Source organism: Mobula hypostoma, chromosome 20 (genome assembly GCF_963921235.1).
Source record: "Mobula hypostoma chromosome 20, sMobHyp1.1, whole genome shotgun sequence".
Classification (NCBI taxonomy): domain Eukaryota; kingdom Metazoa; phylum Chordata; class Chondrichthyes; order Myliobatiformes; family Myliobatidae; genus Mobula; species Mobula hypostoma.
The window spans coordinates 30,592,990-30,614,693 of NC_086116.1; the positions used below are offsets into that span (position 1 = coordinate 30,592,990).

The window sequence follows — 21,704 nt, forward strand, 5'->3', positions numbered from 1 at the left end:
AGGTCCAGGATGATGGCCTTCGTTCTGAAGAAGTGGCCCACAGAGCAAAGACGCCTGTGCGTGTATTTGTTTAATGTGTACTTGATGTTGCACTCCAAGAAGCACACGATACTTCACAAATCAACCAACTGATTCCAATGGCATGGAAACCATGATGATTGGAGCTAATGGATTTGTTGCAGCCTTCATTCGCCTTCACAGCCGTTGAGTTCGAAGTAACTTCATCCGCCTGTTCCACCGTTGAGGTCTTGGTTGGATTGTTCTTTGTCAGGGACCTCACCCTCGACCTTACTGCCATGGGTGACCCTACCAGGAGCATAGCTCCAGACGGCATTGCTCTCGGGATCACAGGACCACACAAGCCTCTCCACCATGACAAGGTGACAATCCACGGAGAAGATATATATATATATATATATATATTTATATTTATATATACTGTGTAGTTGTATTTTACTGATAACTTATATGTGTGAAGACTAGGCCTCAAGCTGCTGTGTGGCCTGTTTATAGCCCCCAGGAGGGAGGTGCCAGAGCAGGTGTGCTCCTCCGAGGTGCTGTAGCATGCTGTCCAGGCTAGAGTTGGTGACGCCTTCCCAATGTTTGCTCGGCAGAAAACGAACTGTATTGTGGTCGACTGCAGCTTTCTGTGGCATTCAAGGCTTGGATTGGGACTTTATTTTTGTGTGGCTGTATCCTACTGATATCTTTATGTGCTTGTTGTCTTCTATGTGCTATGTGTGCCTTGTGCTGTGTATGACTGTTGGTACTGTGTTTTGTATCTTGGCCCTTGAGTATCCCTGTCTGGCTTGGCTGTATTCATATATGGTTGAATGACAATTCAACTTGAGTTGAATTGAATAGAATATTAGTCACATATCTAATTGGACACCTAATGGCACCTCTTCTGAGTTGCAGGGTCAATATGCTGGAATTTCTCACCTCTCTCCAAATGTCTTTCACAATCCAGTATCCTGTCTGGCTACATAATGTGTCGTACAGAAGCTGCAAAGCATCACTGGAGCCTGCAGAGGATAGTAAAAACTGCCGAGAGGATCACTGGGGTCTTCCTCCCATCTATTTGTGACATTTTCCAGAAGCATTGTGTATGGAGGACCTGAAGGATCCCTACCACCCATCCCAACAATGTCTTTGACCAACTACCTACAGGAAGGAGGTACAGGAGCATCAGGACTAGGACTGCCAGACTGGGTAACAGCTTCTTCCCTCAGGCTCTCAGACCAATGAATGCCCTACCACCATGGAGGTCTCATCACTGGGACAGTGAGCTGTTTATTAATTACCTGCGCTGTGCATTACAGCCGTTTTGAATTATATTTTAACAACTTATTTGAGGTAATATTTTGTTTTATGTGATGTTTGTGATATATTCATTGTGTGCGATATATGTTTTGTGGGTGCATAGTGGTCCAGAGGAATGTTGTTTCATTTGTTGCATATATGTATAGTCAGTTGGCAATAAACTTGAACTTCAACTTCAACTTGACTACAAAGGTTATATTATTTTACTTTTTTATTCAATTAGAGGTATAGTGCAGAACAGGCCTTTCCAGCTCTTCTTTTTGGCCACACTACCAGCAACCCATCAACTTAACTCCTAGCCTAATCAATGTCCAATTAACCTACTAACCGGTGTGTCTTTGAACTGTAGGAGGAAACCGGAGCACCGGAGGAAACCCACACATTCCATGGAAAGACATGCAAACTCCTTTCAGAGAACGCTGGGAGTGAACTCTGAACTCTGATGACCCGAGCTGTATTAGTGTCATGGTAACCCCTGTGCTACCATGGTGCCCAAAGGTGAGGGGGCACCCAGGTTTAAAAAGACAGCTGACCATCACCTCCCCAAGGGAAATTAAGGATTAGCAATAAATGCTGGACTGGTCAGTGATGCCTCATTTTAGTAATGAAAACAAAATTAATATATTTTCTTTTTGCTTATTTATTTATCTATCTATCTATTTATCCATTTACTTATTTATAAATAGAGTGTGGAAGAAGACCCTTCTGGTCCAACAAGCTGCCCTACCCAGCCACCCACCTATTTAACCATAGCCTAATTAGAGGACAATTTACAATGACCAATTAACCAATTAACTGGTACGCCTTTGGAATGTGGGAGGAAAATTTAGCGTTTACAGGGGGGACATACAGACGGTGTCAGAAACGAACTCCAAACTCCACAACACCCTGCTAACTGCTGGGCTACGGTGGCACCCCATGGCAATACATCTAATCTCATTTCATTCTTGTGATTATCTGACATGGTTATCAGAACACTCTTGCTCAGGCTTACACTTGTTCAAGTTAACTGATCTCTGAACCCTGTGGGCTGATTTAATCAGTGCTGGCCTAAAGTCAAATGCAAATGTAAATGATAGGGACCTTGGACTGCTGAAATCCTGCAGACGTGGATACAGGATAACAGTCCAGGACCACGAGGTGATCACAACACTGCCATGTGAAACCTGGAGGCATACAGGTAGGAAGCAAGAGCATTTTGATTCAGTACTTTGTACCTGCTACTGCATGCGGTGCACACATGGCATGGAAGACCACTATAGTGACGCCTTCTTCTTTAACTTCATAAGAACAGGAAGTGTCTGCAGTGGGTGAGAGAATACAGAGTACTGAGTGTTCTCTGCTCTTGGACAAATATTACATGACTGTCCATTCCTGCAAAGAGCTTTTCTACAAAGTAGGATTAGACTCCTTCTGTGCAAACACACTCATTAGAACGGAATAGAATAGAACTTTATCGTCATTGCTCAAGGCAAGCAGATTGCGGTGGTGCTCCAGACCGTGTAAAACAGATATTTACAATGCAGAGTCCTGATGAAGGATCTCGGCCCGAAATGTAGACTGTTTATTCATTTCCATATATGCTGCCTGGCTTTCTGTGTTCCTCCAGCATTTTGTGTGTGTTGCATTTACAAAGCATGCGGTACGGTTTAATTTTTAAAATATCTCATATTTACTTGCAGCCCATGACTTCAATAGTCCATAACACTCAGACGCCATTGGCAAGCCAGAATGTAGCTACACAATAGCCCTCAGGAAAAAGCTGTTTTTCAGCCTTATTGTCTTGGCCGAGATGTTTCTGTATCTCCTACCAGAAGGCCGGAGATTGAACAGACAGTATCTGCGATGGGATTGGGTCTTTAATGATGTTACCAGTGCTTCATAGGCATCGAGGGTTGTAGATTGTCTCCACGTCCAAATGAAATGCTGAGCCATCCTAATCACCCATTGGAGTGCTTTGTAATCTGTCTTGCCCAGCTAGAGTACCATTCTGTGTCAGTGTTGTCAATATGCTCTCTATTACACATCAGTAATGTTGGCCAGCAATTTTTGAGGTAAGTTAGCTCTCCTTTAGCATTTCAAGAGCTATAATCTCTTTTGTGCCTTCCCAGCTACCAAGGTTGTGTTGACGTGCAGACCTTTGCTCATTCCCAGTAGTTCTGCTGGAGTTGCTATATTGCTTCAAGTGAAGTTGTCAGAGAGAATTAAAGAAATAATTTATGAACATAATTTGGTATTAAAGCAGTGCAATAAAAAAAACTAGTGATTAGACAATTGGGAATTGAGAGGTAATGCTGTGGGGGTGGGTGCAGGGTGACTGGTCGAGGCAAATGATTGCGAGGTGCACAGTCAAAGGTGATACCTGCTCAGATTTACTCTTACTAAATTATCTGAGTATTTAAAAAGTGTTGGTGTTACATTTTTGGTAACTGTTTGAGACATTAGAGAGCATTTGAGAAATAGCAGGGTCTAGAATTTTCAGCACAAAAGGATGATTGAGGAAGAGTGTTTAAAAACACTTGGGTGTATCCAATATCTGTGACCACAATGCCAGGGAAAGTAATCAAGAAACTATGCTTTATCTCAACAAACCTTTCTGAGCAGACGTAACCTTAGCAAATTATTGGTTAATGTAGTGACCCGGGATATCTTGAAGCATTTCTAGTCACGTTACCACTGGAGGGTCTTTCTTGAATGGGAGTCTAACAGTCACAGTATCTCAAAACACAAAATTGAGCCCTTCAGCCCATCAAGAGTGCACAGAATAAGAAACACCCATTTATGCTAATAATAAACAGAAGAAATTCTGCCGATGTTGGAAATCCAAAGCAAAAGACACAAAATGCTGAAGGAACTCAATAGGTCAGGCAGCATCTATGGAAATGAATAAACAGTTGACATTTTGGGCCAAGACCCTTCTTCAGGACTGAAAAGGAAGGGGGGATTTGTCAGAAACAAAAGGTGGGGTAGGGAAGGAGGATAGGTGAAGCCAGGTGGGAGGGAAAGGTAAAGGGCAGGAGAGGAAGGAATCTGATAGGAGCGGAGGGTGGACCATAGGAGAATGGGCACTAGGTGGATGTGATAGGTAGGTAGAGAAGATTAAGAGGCCAGAGTGGAAAATAGAAGAGGGGAGAGGGAGGCATTTTTTTTTCTTACTGAAAGGAGAGACCAATATTCATGCCAACCGGTTGCAGGCTATACAGAAGGAATATATGCTGTTGCTCCTCCACCCTGAGGGGGGCTTATCATGGTACAAGAGGAGGTCATGGACTGACATGTCAAAACGGGAACAGGGATTAGAATTAAAAATCTTGGGCTTCCTCCCATTTTCCTTTCTAATGAAGGTTTTCATCTGGTCATCTGATGCCCTGATAGAAATGGGTATCCAGTGAGATCACATTGGCATGAAAGAAACCAGTCACCATTGCACATATTGGCCATCCAAATCAATGGTAAATGTGCTGTATTGTTGAGCATGGTCAAATCAGGTATTGGGACATACTTAGTACTACTGTTTACTGCACAGTGAGAGATGTGACTGATACCCCAACAAAAGCCTCAAAGGATTTTGTGGTAAAGAGGCTTTGGTTACTCCCAGCAAGCTGAAAAACGCGTGTCTCCAGTAAATATGTCCTATTACAGAAGGCTACAAGTTTAACAGTACTGTATCAGTAACTTATAAACAAAAGAAAGTCTGCAGAAGCCAAAACCCAGAGAAACTCACACAAAATGCTGGAGGAGCTCAGCAGGTCAGGCAGCATCTATGGGAATGAATAAACAGCCACGAGCCTTCATCAGGCTTGGAAAGGAAGTGGCAAGAAAGCCCCACGAATAAAAAGGTGGGGAGAGGGGAAGGAGGATAACTAGGGGGGGATAGGTGAAGCCAGATGGGCAGGAAAGGTAAAGGGCTGCAGTGGAAGGAATCTGATAGGAGAGGAGAGTGGAGAATAGAAGAAGAGGGGAGGGAGAGGAAAAGAAAACAGTATCGGTACCCTATTTACTTCCCTCCCTGGATGCTGCCTGACCTGCTGAATTCCTCCAGCAGGATGTACTTGTTGTTCAAGATTTCCAGCATATGCACAATCTCTTGTGCTTAGTAGCAGTATTCAGTCCATTTTACATTACTAAAGTATGTCATCTGGTGCTTTAGGGGCAAGTAAAGGATAACATATTCACAGAGTGGCTGAAAACAACAGGCATCAGTGTAAAGTAACAGAACTCTAACAAGGTGCTCAGCATTATTTCTTTTCTGACCACAGGGTAGGTTACCCTATAGGAGTTTCATGAAGATATTAGAAAACCTTAGGTCTGACCTCTTTCATTTCAGAGGATCAAAACAGCGTAGAACTTTTATACTTCAAAAGAAATTTAAAGCCAGAGACCTTATCACTGCTGTTTTTGACAACAAGTAACATGGGAAAGCACTTCGCTATATTTTCACCCTCACTACTACACTTGGGTCTCTCTGCAATGGAACTCATAGATCAAAAACGTTGAATTCCCTGTAAACCCACTCCTGTTAAATCACTGACATTTGATAGCCCAACTTCAATGCCCAACCAACGAAGAGCAAGGGAAGTAATTGTTATATTGATGTCTTTCATCAGGAGACATGAGATTGCATAGAAGGAGCAAGAGTTTAAAAGAAGCGAGCAGGGCAGTCGGCACATTTTGCACACCATAGTTCCCGAGGAGACATTGGATTGCACATAATTAAACACTTGGCCAGAACTAATAAAATGAGGTTAGGTTTAAGCAGAGTGCACTTTGCGGGAGTGGCCATTGTGTGAATGGGCCAGTGCTAGAGTGGGGAGTTGAGGTTTTATCTCATCGAGGCTTCAGCAAGGAGAGATGTAGGCTATAGGTAGATTTTTTTGGTTTTTTTTCTGTTATTTTTACTTTATTATTCTTATTGCACATTTAGAGTAGAGGGGAATCGAAGCAGGATAGTGGACTGTTCCTTTTGCAGGATGTGGGAAGGCAAAGAAATCTCCAGGGTCCCTGACAATTACACCTGCAAGAAGTGCGTCCTGCTGCAGCTTCTGACAGACTACAGTAAGGAGTTGGAACTGGAAATGGATAAATTCCAGATCATTTGGGAAGCCAAGCGGTTGATGGACATGACATATAGGGAGGTACTTACATCCAAGGTGCAGGACATGGGTAACGGGGTGACCATCAGGAGGGGGAAAGGGGACAGGCAGCCAGTGCAGAGATCCTCTGTGGATGTTCCCTTCAGGAACAGTTATAACACTTTGGGTACTATTGGGGGGAATGACATAGCAGAGGACAATCACAGCAGTCAGATCTCTGGCACTAAGTCTGGCTCTGTGACTCAGAAGGGAAGTGGGGAGAAGTGGTGAGCTATATAGATAGAGAATTCATTAGTTAGGGGAACAGAAAGGAGGTTCAGTGGATGAGAACAAGATTCCTGGATAGTATGTTGCCTCTAGGGTACCAGGGTCAGAGACATCTTGGATTCTTAAATGGAATGGTGAATAGCCAGAGGCTGTAGTCCATGTAGGTACCAATGACATAGGTAGGAAGAGTGATGAGGTTCTGCAAAGTGAGTTTACTTTGTTTGGGAGTTACATGCTAAATTTAAGGACAGGGAACTGAAGCATCAGAACAGATAGTGAAGTGGTTATGGAGAAAGATGTTGTTAAGCCTATACACAAAGTCAGGAATCAAAAAGACAAGGATGGCAGGACTAGCGTTTTGAGATGCATTTACTTCAAAGCAGGAGGCATTGTAGGAAAGGTGGATGAGATTAGTGCATGGATCAGCACGTGGAATTATGATACTGTAGCCATTAGTGAGACTTGGCTGCAGGAGGGGCTGGATTGGCAGCTTAATGTTCCAGTTAAGGGTGAAAGGTGAAATGTTCATAGGAAACATGAGGAGGAACTTCTTCACTCAGAGGGTGGTGATAGTGTGGAATAAGCTGCCAGCGCAGGTGGTGGATGACGGGTCGATTTCAACATTTTGGATAGGTACATGGATGGGAGGGATATGGAGGCCTATGGTCTAGGTGTAGGTTGATAGGACTAGGCAGAATAATGGTTCAGCAGGGACTAGATGGGCCAAAGAGACTGTTCTTGTGCTGTAGTGTTCTTTAACTCTATGACTTTTTCCCATACTGCTCACAGTATTTAGAAAACATATAGTTTACTGGGGACCAGGATTCTTGTGTTACTTAGCCTATGAAAAACTGCAACAAACATTATTGTGTTTATTTGACGGTAACCTATTAGTAACAGGAGCAAAACTTCCCATTTTCACAATGGAACTAAATTAGATTTGTTCTCATAATGCAAGCGATATATGATTTTTTTCATCAACATTGATGAAAGAGATCATTTGATACTTTGCTTCCTTCCTGAACTCTTGAGATTGAGGTCCGGGAGAAACTGAATGGATGATTAGCTTCAGTGCCTTTTTAGCTTTTCAATAAAATCTGTGCTTTTATAGTCATTGCAATGAGATTCTATTTGCTTAACAAAATCAGCAAAGGATGTCTGAATCTCTGTCACGTTCATGATGAACTCTCCACGCTGCATGAGGAAATATTTCAAGCAACATGTTCAAAATGCAAGAGGAGCTCAGCAGGTCCGACAGCATTGATGAAAATGAACAAAGAGTCGACATTTTGGGCCAAGACTGTTCGTCAGGACTGAGAAGGAAGGGGGGACGACAGCAGAATAAAAAAGTGGTGGAGAGGGGAAGGAGGATAGCTAGAATGTGAAAGGTGAAGCCAAGTGGGTGGGAAAAGTAATGTTCAAATTTTCAAAAGTAGATTTATTATCAAGGTACATATATGTCACCATATACAACCCTGAGATTCGTTTTCTTGAGTGCATACTCAGTAAATCCAAGAAATGTAATAGTATCAACGAAAGACGGCACCCAACAGGACAGACAAAAAAACCAACGTGCAAAAGACAACAAATTGTGCAAGTACAAAAAGAAATAAAGGAAATTATAATCATAAATAAATAAATAGGCAATAAATATGGAGAACATAAAATGAAACATTCTTGAATGTGACCATAGGTAAAGGGCTGGATGAAAAGTAATGTTGACAGCTTCTGACTCAGTATGAATGGAATCTGCTGATTTATGTTTCAACTGCATTGAATGGTCTTTAATTTGTGTTAAAGCACATTCTTGTTACCTTATTTCTGAAAAGGGTTAAATATAGGACTGTGAAAAAGTCTTAGGCACATAATGTGTTTAAGACTTTTGCACGGTACTGTAGTAATTTTATGTATTTCACCGTACTGTTGCCACAAAGAGAAAACAAATTTCATGACATATGTGGGTGATGATAAACCTGATTCTGATATGGCTCTGTATTGTGGACTGAGAGTAGGAAGGGGTCAGGGAGAGGGAAGGCAGTGGGAAGCATCAGAGAAACATTCTGTAATGATCAATAAACTAATTGTTTGGAATCAAATAAATTGTTGATTTGTCTCATTACTGGGTGATTCTGCACCCATGCCACACCCCTCAAGCACTCACCTCTGCCACCTGTCCCACACCCTTCCCATGGCACTCCACCCTCACCAGTCACAACATTCTTTGCTCCCACCAGATTCATAAACTCACTCTCCACTCCACATTCCACATTGACAAATACAGTACTGTGCAAAAATCTTAGGCACCCTAGATATATATACACCTAAAACTTTTGAACAGTACTATAGGTAAAATATTTTGAACATCAAACATAGCTTTTGATGTTCAATTCAAGCATTGACCTCAAATCAAAATCAAACATTGAAACAAAACATGGGCATTATTTTTACTGTGATCATGGTCACAAAACCAATGTGAACCTGCCTGCAACATCATCGGGTGGGAACATCAGATGCATGTGTAGCGAATGTCCGATCTACTGCTGACTGAAAAGAAAGTAAAATTCCTCTCACACCTCATTTGGTGCATCGGGTGGCAAGTTTTCCGCTTCTTTAATGTTTGTCTGTTTCACGAGGCCAAGTTGCAACCTAGCTCAATGCTCAACCTAGCATGGGTGGAAGTTCAATTCAAAAGCAGTGTTCATGGGTTCAATGAACATTCAGGAATCTGATGGTGGAGGGGACAAAGCTGTTCCTTGTTGAGTTTGTGTCTTAGGCTCCTGTACCTCCACCCTGATGGTAGCAGTGAGAAGGGGGCATGTCCTGGGTGGTGGACTCACAGGAGCTGTCTGGATTCGAACCCGTGACCTCTCGCTCCGAAGTCCGCTGCGGATGCCACTGGCGCAGATCACTGCTGATTGTTGTGCACAAAACGTTGGAAACAACATGACTCAGTCACAAAATGTCAGACAAGGCCCAAATCTTTACGTCCACAGTGACCTTTTTCTGGAAAATTGGAGTTTGTAGTTAATTAAATTGGAAAAAAATTAATGTTTTGTGAAGAGGTGATGACAATTCGATATTACATGGAGTTAGAATACAGTATTAAATGACTTTCAAGATCAATTGTGAGGTACGTGGAATTTGGTAAGCAGGATATGGCTTTTGTATGCTTGTTAAGTGAGTAGATCTTTTTAGACAAATAAATAAGTGGCTCAATTTGAGAGTTTTATCCTCTCTCACATCGAGCGACCTTGGCTATTGAAATTTAGGAACATGTGCCAGTCAAAAGGTAATGTGGAAAGTTCAATTTATATATGTGGATGTCTCAGCCTTTTACCTTTTACAATAACAAAATCATCTCAAAATATTTACTGAACTAATTTGTGGTAAAAATTGTGAGCTTGTTAATTCAGTGAGTGAAACTGAGTCTCCCACATGAACCTGCCTGAAGTACAGAGAAGGGACGGCCCAGAATGCCATCATACAGCTCTCAAACAGGCTCTTCAGCCCAAATGGTACATGCCACTCCAGATTCCCATCAAAAATAATCCCGTTTGGCCTATATCCCTCTGAAGATTTCCTATCAATGAACCTGTCAAGTAACTTTTAATATCTTGTTAATGTGCTTGCCTTAACCACTTCATCTGGCAGCTTATTCCATAAATTTTTCACATGCTGGGTGAAAAAGTTACTCCTCGGGTTCCTATTAAATCTCTCTCCCTTTGGCCTTACTGAGACAGACTCTCAGAAATTTCTACAGATGTACTGTGGAGAGCACTCTAACTGGCCGCATCACCGTCTGGTGGGGGTGGGCACCGCACAGGATCGAAATAAGCTGCAGAAAGTTGTAAACTCAGTCAGCTCCATCATGGGAACTCGCCTCCCCAGTATCCAGGACATCTTCAAGGAACGATGCCTCAAAGAGGCGGGATCCATCATTAAGGATGACAATAAACCCAGGACTATTGCAGGGCTATTGGGAAATGTGGATTGAGGTCAGCTAGATTGATCTAAGTGGTACTGGCATGGACTCACTGCATCAATGATCTCCTTCCATTCTGGAACTTTAATTGTATACAGAGCTTTGTCTCAATCTTTATTGACATGTCCGACACCAACCAAAAGATACAAGAGAGTCAGCTGGCAGCCCAAACTGTGGGATACTTACTTATTACCCATTGGCACTTAGGGAATTAATGAAGGTCTTCCAACACTGTCTGCCTTTGGCAATCACTCAGGTGTACAGTAAAATGATTCTTTATTGCTGTCACTGTAACAGTTTTGCTTGACCTGTCGGAGTTGTTGGCCTTGAGCTGAACCCCTGAACCTGGAGGACCGGTGGACCACTCTTAGTCTGGCCTCTACCCTTTCACCTATTTGGCATGGGTGACTCTACCAAGAGCCAAAGCATAAAGCCCTGACTCCAGCGGGCGTAGCTCTCTGAGTCATTGAAGCAGGCAAGCTTCCAAACCCTACTACAAGGTTGTAGTCCTTTAGGAGTAGACTGTGAGATAGTGTTCTGGGAAAGGTGCTGTGAGATGACCCTGGGACAGAGGAATTCTTCTGTATTTAGGAAATATACCTACTATTTCTGAAATTATTGTGGTGGTGTCGAATGGTGCTGAAGTACATAATATTAAAATAAATGCAAACAGCTGCTTGAATTTTTTTTAATTCTAAGATTGAAAAGATTCAAGATTCTAAGTAGATTTATTATCAAAGTATGTTTGTAGTATACAACCCTGAGATTCGTTTTCGCACAGATTGCCACAGAACAAAGAAAACCATGGAACCTGTTCAAAGAAAATATCAAACCCACAGCGCATAAACAAAGAACAAATCTTGCAAACAGCAAAACAAAAGACTGAAAATCACAGAATATAAAACAGCACAAAGACATCAAAACAGTCCAGGCATATTCAGTTTAGCTCAGTCCACTTCCATCTAGTGCTGTGTCGTTCGTTAACTGCAGGCCACAGACTGTTCACTCCGATCAAAATCATACAAAATAGCAACAAAAAAGGAGCTAGCAGAAGCAGAAGCACATCATGATGTGAACTGCAGAGTCCAATCCACGAATGGCGTCGATTAAACTTTGTCCAAGTTCCAGAACACCGGCACTATCCTCCAACAGCATCAACTGAGAGGAAGAGAGACACACCAGTCAAATGCATGGACCTTTTTCCGAGAGCAGCAGACAAGAGCGAGGGAGAGACCGGTTATACACAGGTAGATGGTGTTGAACACCAGCTCATATTTCGCTCCCGTACTTGCTGATATCAGTCTTCCTCAACCCTTTAATCAATGAAATCAATAAGTGAATAACACCAGAAATATGCTGAAATAAAGAGGAAATTGAAAGACTTTGGAACATGAACAAGGTATACATTGTCTCAACAGTAATATCTACAACTGGTATCGTCCCAATGTTGCTACACAATAGCATTAAACAATTAGGCCCACACAGCAATATTTCCTGCATGTAAACATCCAGAAAACCACAATACTAAACACCATTAAAATAGTCTGAAAGTTCCTGGCAATTGAAAAATAAGTGTACTTGGCAGTGCCCTTCCCTCAGCTTGAGCTGGGAAAAATATAATAATAATAAATAAATAAGGAATAGATATTGAGAGCATGATTTGAGTCCTTGAAAAGGAGTCCAATGAGTGAAGTTTAGTGAAGTTGCGAGTCCACAATCAAATCTATTTCTCATCGATTTCATCCATGCTTTTGTGATAATTGTGATCCAGGCCACACAGTAATTGTGATCCAGGCCACACACTTGGCTCGAAAATTCACTGATCCCACATCCCACTCTGAGACAGCAAAGTGCAAATCGCTCAATCGGCCTGAAAACACACCACCAAAATGTAGGTCACAGGCTCCAGCAGTAGCAGAACCACTTTTGAAAGACAATGAACTAAAAGAAGTAGAAGAAGAAGAAGTGAAATAGGTAGCTTTGTGAACCGTCAGAAGGATGGCGCCTTTGATCGTGTTGTTCGCTGGCACCAGCTTCTTCCAGAAGTTTCTGTATTTAATATGGTTTATGCAATGCTTTCCTAAACTTAGGCCAATTCTGATGAAGGGTCTCGACCCTTCTATAAATGGATGATTTGAAATTATATGCTCTTTCACCAATAAAGCTAATATAATTAATTCAAATAGTCAAACTATTTACTAAAGATATAAGCATGAATTTTTAGACTGGATAACTGCAGAACATTAAGAATAAAGAAAGGTGCAATAGAGGTAATAGAATTCAAAACAGAGCAGCAGGATACATTACAACAGATGTATGAACATGAAACATTTAAGAATTTAGGATATCAACAAGCAAAGAAAATAGATCATAGTTCGATAAAGGGAAAACTTTCATCAGAATTTACTTCAAAGACTAAGGAAATCTGCCAAACCGAGCTCTGTAGTAAAAATATAACAAAGGGAATAAACATTTTTACTATACTCATATTAACGTATTCTTTTGACATAATATCTTGGTCTGAAACCAATCTGGAAAAGTTACAAAGAAAAATAAGAACTGAAATAATAAATTTTAGAAAACACCATGTACACTCAAGCAAACTTAGATTAACACTACTTAGGACAGAAGGAGGAAGAGGAAGAACAAGTACAAAAAAATTACGCAACAGTCAGGTAAAACTTCGAAGGATATTATTTTCATCAATGAAAACAGGATTTAGTACTCCACGTGAGCATATGCAATTCTGATAAGAAATACACATTGCTAGACTTAAATGAAAGCACAGCCCAGAAAAATGATACTATCACTACAGGAAAAAAAGTTAACCAATGGAAGAGCATAACCGTTCATGGAAGACATCCCCATGATCTGAGCAAACAAGATGTCGACAAGGAAGCTTTGCGTGCTTGGTTCAGAGTTGGAGACCTCTTCCCAGAAACAGGGGCTCCTTGTGGTAAGACAGGACCAGGTGGTTAACACAGAAAACTTATCTAAGATAAATGCAACAAGTTCAAGAGGATAAATAAAGAAAATGCCAAGAGAAACCAGAAACAATCCAACTTTACATGATTCTGAAGCAGTTTAACTCACACACAGGCACAATCAGGTGTCAAACATCATTCACCAAAGGTATTGTTTTAAAATACAGACTCATTAAGGATACAATGGATTACTATAAATACAAGCCTGATCCAATTTTAGAGCCAGGGTCCAGCAAATTATATTATGACCAATCTATTATTACAGATAGGACAATCCACAATAACCATCCAGATATAAAATTACAGGAATAACAAGCATGAACAACTTACTTAATAGATGTCGCCATTCCAAACACACACAACATACAGAAATCAATAAGTGAATAACACCAGAAATATGCTGAAATAAAGAGGAAATTGAAAGACTTTGGAACATGAATAAGGTATACCTTGTCCCAATAGTAATATCTATAACTGGTATCATCCCAGTGTCACTACACAATAGCATTAAACATTTAGGCCTACACAGCAATATTTCCTGCATGTAAACATCCGGAACACCACAATATTAAACACCATTAGAATAGTCTGAAAGTTCTTGAAAATTGAGAAATATGTGTACTTGGCAATGCCCTTACCTCAGCTTGAGCTAGGAAAAAAAAATAATAATAATAAATAAATAAGGAATAAATATTGAGTGAATGAGTTGAGTCCTTGAAAGTCAGTCCATAAGTTGTGGGAACAGTTAACTGTTGGAATGAGTGAAGTTTAGTGAAGTTATTTCTTCTGGCTCACGAGCTTGATGATTGGGTGTTAATAATTATTCACAAATCTGGTGGTATGGGACCTGAGGCTCTTGTACCTCCATCTGAATGGCAGCAGTGAGAAGAAAGCATGACCTGGATGGCTGGGGTCCTTGATCTTGGATGCTGCTTTCCTGCATCAACGCTCCATGCAGATACGCTTAGTGATGGGGAGAGCTTGATTTGTGATGCACTGCGTTGTATCCACTAACTTCTGTAGGCTTTTCTGTTCAAGGGCACAGGTGTTTCTGTACCAGGCCAGAATGCAACCAGTCAATATACTCTCCAGCACATATCTATAAAAGTTTGCCAAAGTTTTAGGTGACATGCTGAATCTTAGCAAACTTATAAGAAAGCAGAGGTGCTGCCATGCCTTCTTTGTAAAGGTACCTACATGCTTGAACCAGGACAGACACTCTGAAATGGTAATGCTAGCTACAAGATGGAAAAGCCTGAAAGCTCATACCAGCAGACTTAAGGACAGTTTCTATTGCACTGTTATCAGACTCATGAATGAATATGATAAGATGGGCTCTTGGACTCACAATCTGCCTCATTATGATCCTCCACATTATTTTTTTACCGCATTGCACTTTCTCTGTAGCTTTTATACTCAATTTTCTGCTGTTATTGTTTTTCCTTGATCTACCTCAATGCACAGTGTAATGATCTGACCTGTATGAACAATATGCAAGACAAGCTTTTCACTGTATCCTGGTACATGTGAGAAGAATAAACCAATACCAATACCGATAGCCCAATGCTGGCTGCATCATGGTGTCGTATGGAAACACCAACGTTTTGAATGGAAAATCCTACAAGAAGTAGTGGATTCAGCCCAGTACATCACGGGCAAAGCCCATCCAACCATTGCACACACCTTCAGAAAGTGCTGTTGTAGGAAAGCAGCATCCATCATCAGAGATCCTCACCACCCAGTCCTTTTCTCACTGCTGCCATCAGGTAGATGATACAAGAGCCTCAGTATCCACACCACCAGGTTCAAGAACAGTTAGTACCCTTCAGCTATCAGGCTCTTGGATAAAAGGGATTTGCCCATCCATTGAGATGTTCCCACAACCAATGATCTCACTTTAAGCACCATTTATCTTGTTATTTCATGTTATTTGTTTTATTGCCAGTTATATATACTTGCATTGCACAGTTTGTTGTCTTCTGCACTCAATCTTTCATTGATCATGTGGTAGTTACTATGCTATAGAATTGCTGAGTATGCCTGCAGGAAAATGAACTTTAGGATTGTATATGGTGACATATACAGTATGTACTTTGAAAATAAAATTTACTTTGAACTTTAAACAATATCAGAGTTAGGGTTCCTACTGTCTAGAAGACATGGGAATGCAATTTACCTGAATACTGCACAGCAAAGTGCTGAAAGCTCTGAATTATTGTTCAAGGTCTCATTGGAAATTGTCCAGATCTCATCACATCACTTGTTTCCAGATATAAACCACCCTAACACCATTGCAAACTGGAATTTAGCCCATTTTGTGGTTTTCCTGCAGAGTATCCAATTGGACATTCCCAATAAATATGTTAGTACAACAAAAATGTTCGGTATGTAACTTGTTGACACATTTCTACCAATACTGGTTAGTGTATTTAGTTGCGGTGGAGACTTAACTAAATTTCATCGGCAGATGTGAGGAAGGTCAAGCATTACCAGAGGCAAGCTGCACTCATCTGCTGCTACCTTCCCAACCCCACGTAAACGGAGATATACAATCTGTCAATGACTCTCCAGATATGGTCTGGCATGCCAAGGCCAGCAGGCAGGTGCACAGCTGCATTAGCCTTAAGGATTCTGCATGCTAATATCAATAGTATTCACTTCACTCCTCTATAGCCTGGGTGGTCTGAAAGGCAATTACCACTCATTGGCAAGCAGACACGTCAATGCTTCTGCATTTCTTTTCTACAGTAGCCCACTTCACAAGCCGCTGAATGTGTGTGTGTGTGTGTGTGTGCGCGCGCGCGTGTGTGTTTGTGTGTGTGTGTGCGTGTGTGTGTGTGCGCACCTGTGTTGAATTAAGTATGGGTGTTATGTATATTCTTTGGGTGTTGTGGGTGTGCATTACGATAATAGACAATAGACAATAGACAATAGGTGTAGGAGTAGGCCATTCCGCCCTTCGAGCCAGCACTGCCATTACGAGTGAATATGTGAGCGACAGTATGGGCATGGATGTGTGTATCTTCTGTGTGTTTTGTGTGTTGTGTGGGGGGACGTGCTGAGGTTGTTGTATCATCATATTTCCTAATAAGGAATTTAAATGTCCTTTTGAAGAATTCAATGAATATACAGTACTATGCAAAAGTCTCAGGCATGAACAGTATACATAACTAGGGTGCCTAAGACTAGGGGCACAGTGCTGTGTTTCTCAACTTGGAGCGGAGAGCGAGTTTGTAAATCTGGCAGGAACAAAGGATGTTGGGAATGGTGAGGGTGGAGTGCCGTGGGAGGGGTGTAGGACACGTGGCAGGAGAAGGACCGGCAGATGCACCCAGCCCTGAGACACCAGGCAAGGTCATTTGATTCCAGACAATTGACTGATTGATCATTACAGAATGTCCCCCTGGTGCTTCCCACTCCCTTCCCTCTCCCTTCCCTTTTTCCCAACCATGATTCCCCTCTCCCTGTCCCTTCCCATTCTCATTTCACAATAGAGACCCATATCAGAATCAAATTTATCATCCCTTACATACGTCATGAAATCTGTTTTTCTTTTCGTAGCAATACAGTGCAATACATAAAATTAATAGTGTGCTTTTCAAAAGTCTTAGGCACCCTAGCTCTCTCTCTCTCTCTCTCTCTCTCTCTCTCTCTCTCTCTCTCTCTCTCTATATATATATATATATATATATATATATATACCTGATACTTTTGCACAGTATTGCAAATAAAATTACCTGATAAAAGAATATTTTTTGGATATTAGTCGTAGAAATTAATACATGAGAACAAGAGAGATCAGCTTATTGGCATCCACCTGTTGTATGCTTTACTTAATGCTTCCAGACTACTAGATTTTAATGCAGAGCACACACACAAAATGCTGGAGGAATTGAGCTGGCCAGGCAGCATTTACGGAAATGAATAAACAGTCGATGTTTTAGGCCGAGACCCTTCTTCAAGACTGGGAAGGAAGAGGGAGGCCATCAGAATAAAAATGTGGGGGGAGGGGAAGAAAGATAGCTAGAAGACGATAGGTGAAGCCAGGTGGGTGGACGGAGAGGAAGGAATCTGATAGGAGAGGAGAGTGGACCATAGGAGAAAGGAAAAGAGGAGGAGCTGCAAAGGGGAGTTGATAGGCAGGTGAGGAGAAGTATAGGAGGCCAAAGAGGGGAATAGAAGTAGAGTGGAGGGGGAGGAAAAGAAATTACGAGAAGGAGAATTCAATGTTTATGCTATCAGAAGCTATCTAGTTGGAATACAAGGTGCAGTGCAGGCAACTGAGTTCAATTCCCAGCGCTGCCTGTAAGGAATTTATACATTCTTTCTGTGTGACTGCATGGGTCTCCTCCAGTTGCCCTGGTTTCCTCCCACAGTCCAAAGATGTACTGATTAGTAGATTAAGTAGTCATAGTAAATTGTCCTGTGATTAGGCTAATGTTAAATCGAGGATTGCTGGGCAGGGTGGTTCAAAGTGCCGGAAGGGTCTTTACCGTGCTGTATCAAAATAAATATGTTGATCCTCCACCCTGAGAGTGGTCTCATTGTGCCAAAAGGGGAGGCCATGGACCGACGTGTCAGAACGGGAATGGGGATAGAAATTAAAATGGTCGGCCAGTTGGAAATTTTGCTGGTGGAAATGATCAAAAGGTTTGTTGATTGCTCAATAGCTGCTTGGAACGGTTCCATCGGAACAAAAAATCTAATTTCATTCAGTGTTTACACATCGTGCATTGAGTAAATGAGAGTGGGAGTGAGTTGTAAACCTTTCATAGCCAGTCATCAACTTCATGAAAGCAATTCATGTTACTTCACATTTTTGTTTTAACTGTATGTTAAGGTGACACAGACTTACTCTTTGAAAGACAAAAAAATCAAATGAAACAAAATATGATTTCTCTGATGAAAGGGCATAAAAATATTGTTTTCTCTTGCCTATTACCAGCTGCAAATGATGATATGTCATTTAGATTAATTTTGGAATAGTAGATTGCTTCTCAAAGGAATTATGAAGAGCTTTACCAAGACATGACCAAAGAACCAGTCACCCATGTTAGTTAATTCTTGCATTTTCTTGCATCTACCAATCCCAGCTGTATAAGGAGGAGGGTTGGGCAAGGGTTTAGCAGCCCCATCCTGTAAAAATCCCAGTGCTACGGACATGCCAACAGAAGATCCAAAGGCATCATCCCTGGGAGAAGAAGCATTCCTTCTTCTCTAGCCCTTTACATATCCTACCCACCTATCTCCCTTAAAAAGAAGGCACAACAGCACCTCTACTTCCTAAGAAAATTGAGGCAAGCAAGGCTCTCCCTACTCCCATCTTAACTGTGTTTTACAGGAGCACCATTGAGAGCATCCTGACATGTTGTATCTCCATCTGGAATGGGTGTGGTCAATTATCGGACCAGAAGTCCTTACAAAGGATTGTGAGAACAGTAGAGAGGATCATAGGGGTCTCCTGACCATCCACTGGGGACAGTTATCAGGAGCCCTGCGTATGCACGCCCTTAGAATTATTAATAATCCCACCCATCCATCCAGCATCCTCTTTCTACTATCAGGCAGGAGACTCCGATGCATAAAAACAAGAACGATCAAGATGGGAAACAGCTTCTTCCCTCAGACTGTTAGGCTTTTGAACTCCCTGCTGCATCGCATTTGAAGTGTCACCGGATAATCGTTTCCATGCCTTACAATATTGAATATTGATGCACTTCAGTTTACTATTTACATGTGATTCATCTGTAGATTTTATCCTTACCTTCATAAGTTATCATGTGTTATGTGTATAACTGTGCTTTACTCCCTGGTTCGGGGAAACATTGGTTTGTTTCTATATACATTATATGGTTATATATGTTATATATGTACATATATCAGCGATCCAAGGATCAGCAAAAAATTTTGAGGAATCTAGAAGAGCAACTGCTGAAGAGAAGAGGAGACACAGGAAGGATCCTACGACCCAAGTGCCTGTATCCCAGCTGTCCCCATGTCCCTGCTGATCCAGAGTCTGCAGGTCTGGAATTGGCTTCGACAGTCACCAACAACTGTGCCGAAGCTCCTGAGGATTCTCCTTCCCTCCTGATCTTCACATGCGAAGAACCAGCCATCACCACATGTATGTAGTTAAATGACAGTAAACCTGACTTGACGACTTCACCTGTCAGCCTCTAGCTATCCTCCTTCCCCTCCCTCCATTCTGGTGACTTCCCCGTTCTTTTCCAGTCAGCAGCCTATGCCCCAGTAGGGGTGATGGGCTTGTGACTGACAGTCTGTCATTCAATTCTTCACCTTTATTCAAACATATCTCAATGTTTTTTCACATCCTTAATACACCTTCAGCAATTTTAATGGAATTGAATTGCTCTCATAGGTTAGCTCAGTTTTGCAGACCAATATATTAGTTAGTTACTGTATGGAAGACGAATGTCAGGGTTGTATTCTACCTACTTACTTGGATGATAAGTGTACTTTGACTTTGGTGTAATCTGGCACACAATAAATGACCAATTGATCTGTGGTTGGTGGCTTTGGTAGAGGTGTGCCAAAACTTTAGGAACAAACTGTTCTTTGGGGCACCAGGTAGAGTCGTGGTTAGCTTGATGCTATTACAGCTCGGAGCATTCCGGCACCATCTGTAAAGAGCTGTGGACTCACTGTGGCACAAGAGGAGGCCATGGACGAACATGTCTGATGCACCATCAATAACTTTAAAAGACTGGAACTACTGAAAGGCTTTTATTAGCAGTAAAATGTGACCTCCACCTTGCTGAGTATCTGCCCCTGGACTGAGAGGAGGAGCAATGGCACAATCGCCTTTATTCAGGGGTCTGTGGGAGCAGCCACAGGAGCAGTCAGCAGAGGGGTGTGTCCAGACAGGTAACCCAGTTACAACATATATATATGGTTTACCACAATGTCAGAATGGGAATCAGAATTAAAATGTCTGCAAGTTCCACTTTAGACAGATGGAGCGGTGGTACCCGCCGAAGCAGTCCCCCAGTTAACAACAGGTCTCACCAATGTAGATGAAGCTGCATCGGGAGCACCGGACACAATAGGTGACCTCAGCAGGTTCACAGGTGAAGTGTTACCTCACCTGGAAGGACCGTTTGGGGCCCTGAATGAAGGTAAGGGAGGAGGCAATTGGACAGGTGTAGAACTTTGGCTGCTTGCAGGGGTAAGTGTTGGGAGGGAGATCAGTGAGAAGGGATGAATGGACAAGGGAATCATGGAAGGAATGATCCTGTGGAAAGCAGAGAGTTGGGGGGGGGGGATGTTAAAATGTGTTTAGTGCTAGGATCCCTTTGGAGGTAGTGGAGGTTGTGGAGAAAGATGTGCTGGATGCAGAGGTTCTTGAGGTGGTAGATAAGAGCAAGAAGAACTCTATAACTGTTAAGGTGTGGGAAGGTGGGGTGAGTGCAGATGTTTGGGAAATGGAGGAGATGTGGTGAGGGCTGCATCAATGATGGAGGAAGGGAAACCCCATTCCCTGATGTCCGGAAAGCCTCATCCTGGGAACAGATGTGACAGAGATTAAGGAAGTGAGAAAAGTGAATAGCATTTTTATAGGAGACAGGGTGTAGAGGGTGTAAGAGGTATAGTCAAGATACAATGCTTATAAAAAGTATTCACCCCCTTTAAAAGATTTCATGTTTTTTTTTACACCATTAAATCACAGTGAATTAATTTAGCTTTTTTGACACTGATCAGCAGAAAATGACTCTTCTGTGTCGGTCACTACACAATAACATTAAACAATTAGACCTACACATCAACAAATTTAGGATGATAAATGCAGGAAATGCCAAGAAAAAACAGAAACAATCCAACATATTACATGATCCTGCAGCAGTTTAATGCAATCTGGTTACTTACACCAGCATCATCAAGTGGCAAACATCATTCACCAAAATCTTGCTTTAAAATACAAACTCATAAAAGAAATTACACCTTACATGAATACAAACCTGATCAGTTTTAGAGTCAGAATACCACAAATTATGTTATGACTGATCAATTATAGAAAGAACAATCTATAATAACCTT

At 41.7% G+C, this 21,704-nt stretch overlaps 1 long non-coding RNA gene across 3 annotated transcripts in view; it reads left to right on the top strand.

Annotated features, from left to right (window-relative positions):
• The first annotated feature begins 2,406 nt into the window (after positions 1-2,406).
• Positions 2,407-21,704, top strand: part of LOC134359407 (uncharacterized) — a 156,917-nt gene continuing 137,619 nt past the window's right edge. For 2 of the 3 annotated variants that reach the window (XR_010021105.1, XR_010021104.1), the window contains exons 1-2: positions 2,427-2,503; positions 19,533-19,773. This is a non-coding gene — a long non-coding RNA (uncharacterized LOC134359407). Of the gene's footprint in view, positions 2,504-19,532; positions 19,774-21,704 lie in introns of all 3 variants that reach the window. The other variant, XR_010021106.1, reaches the window with a different exon arrangement.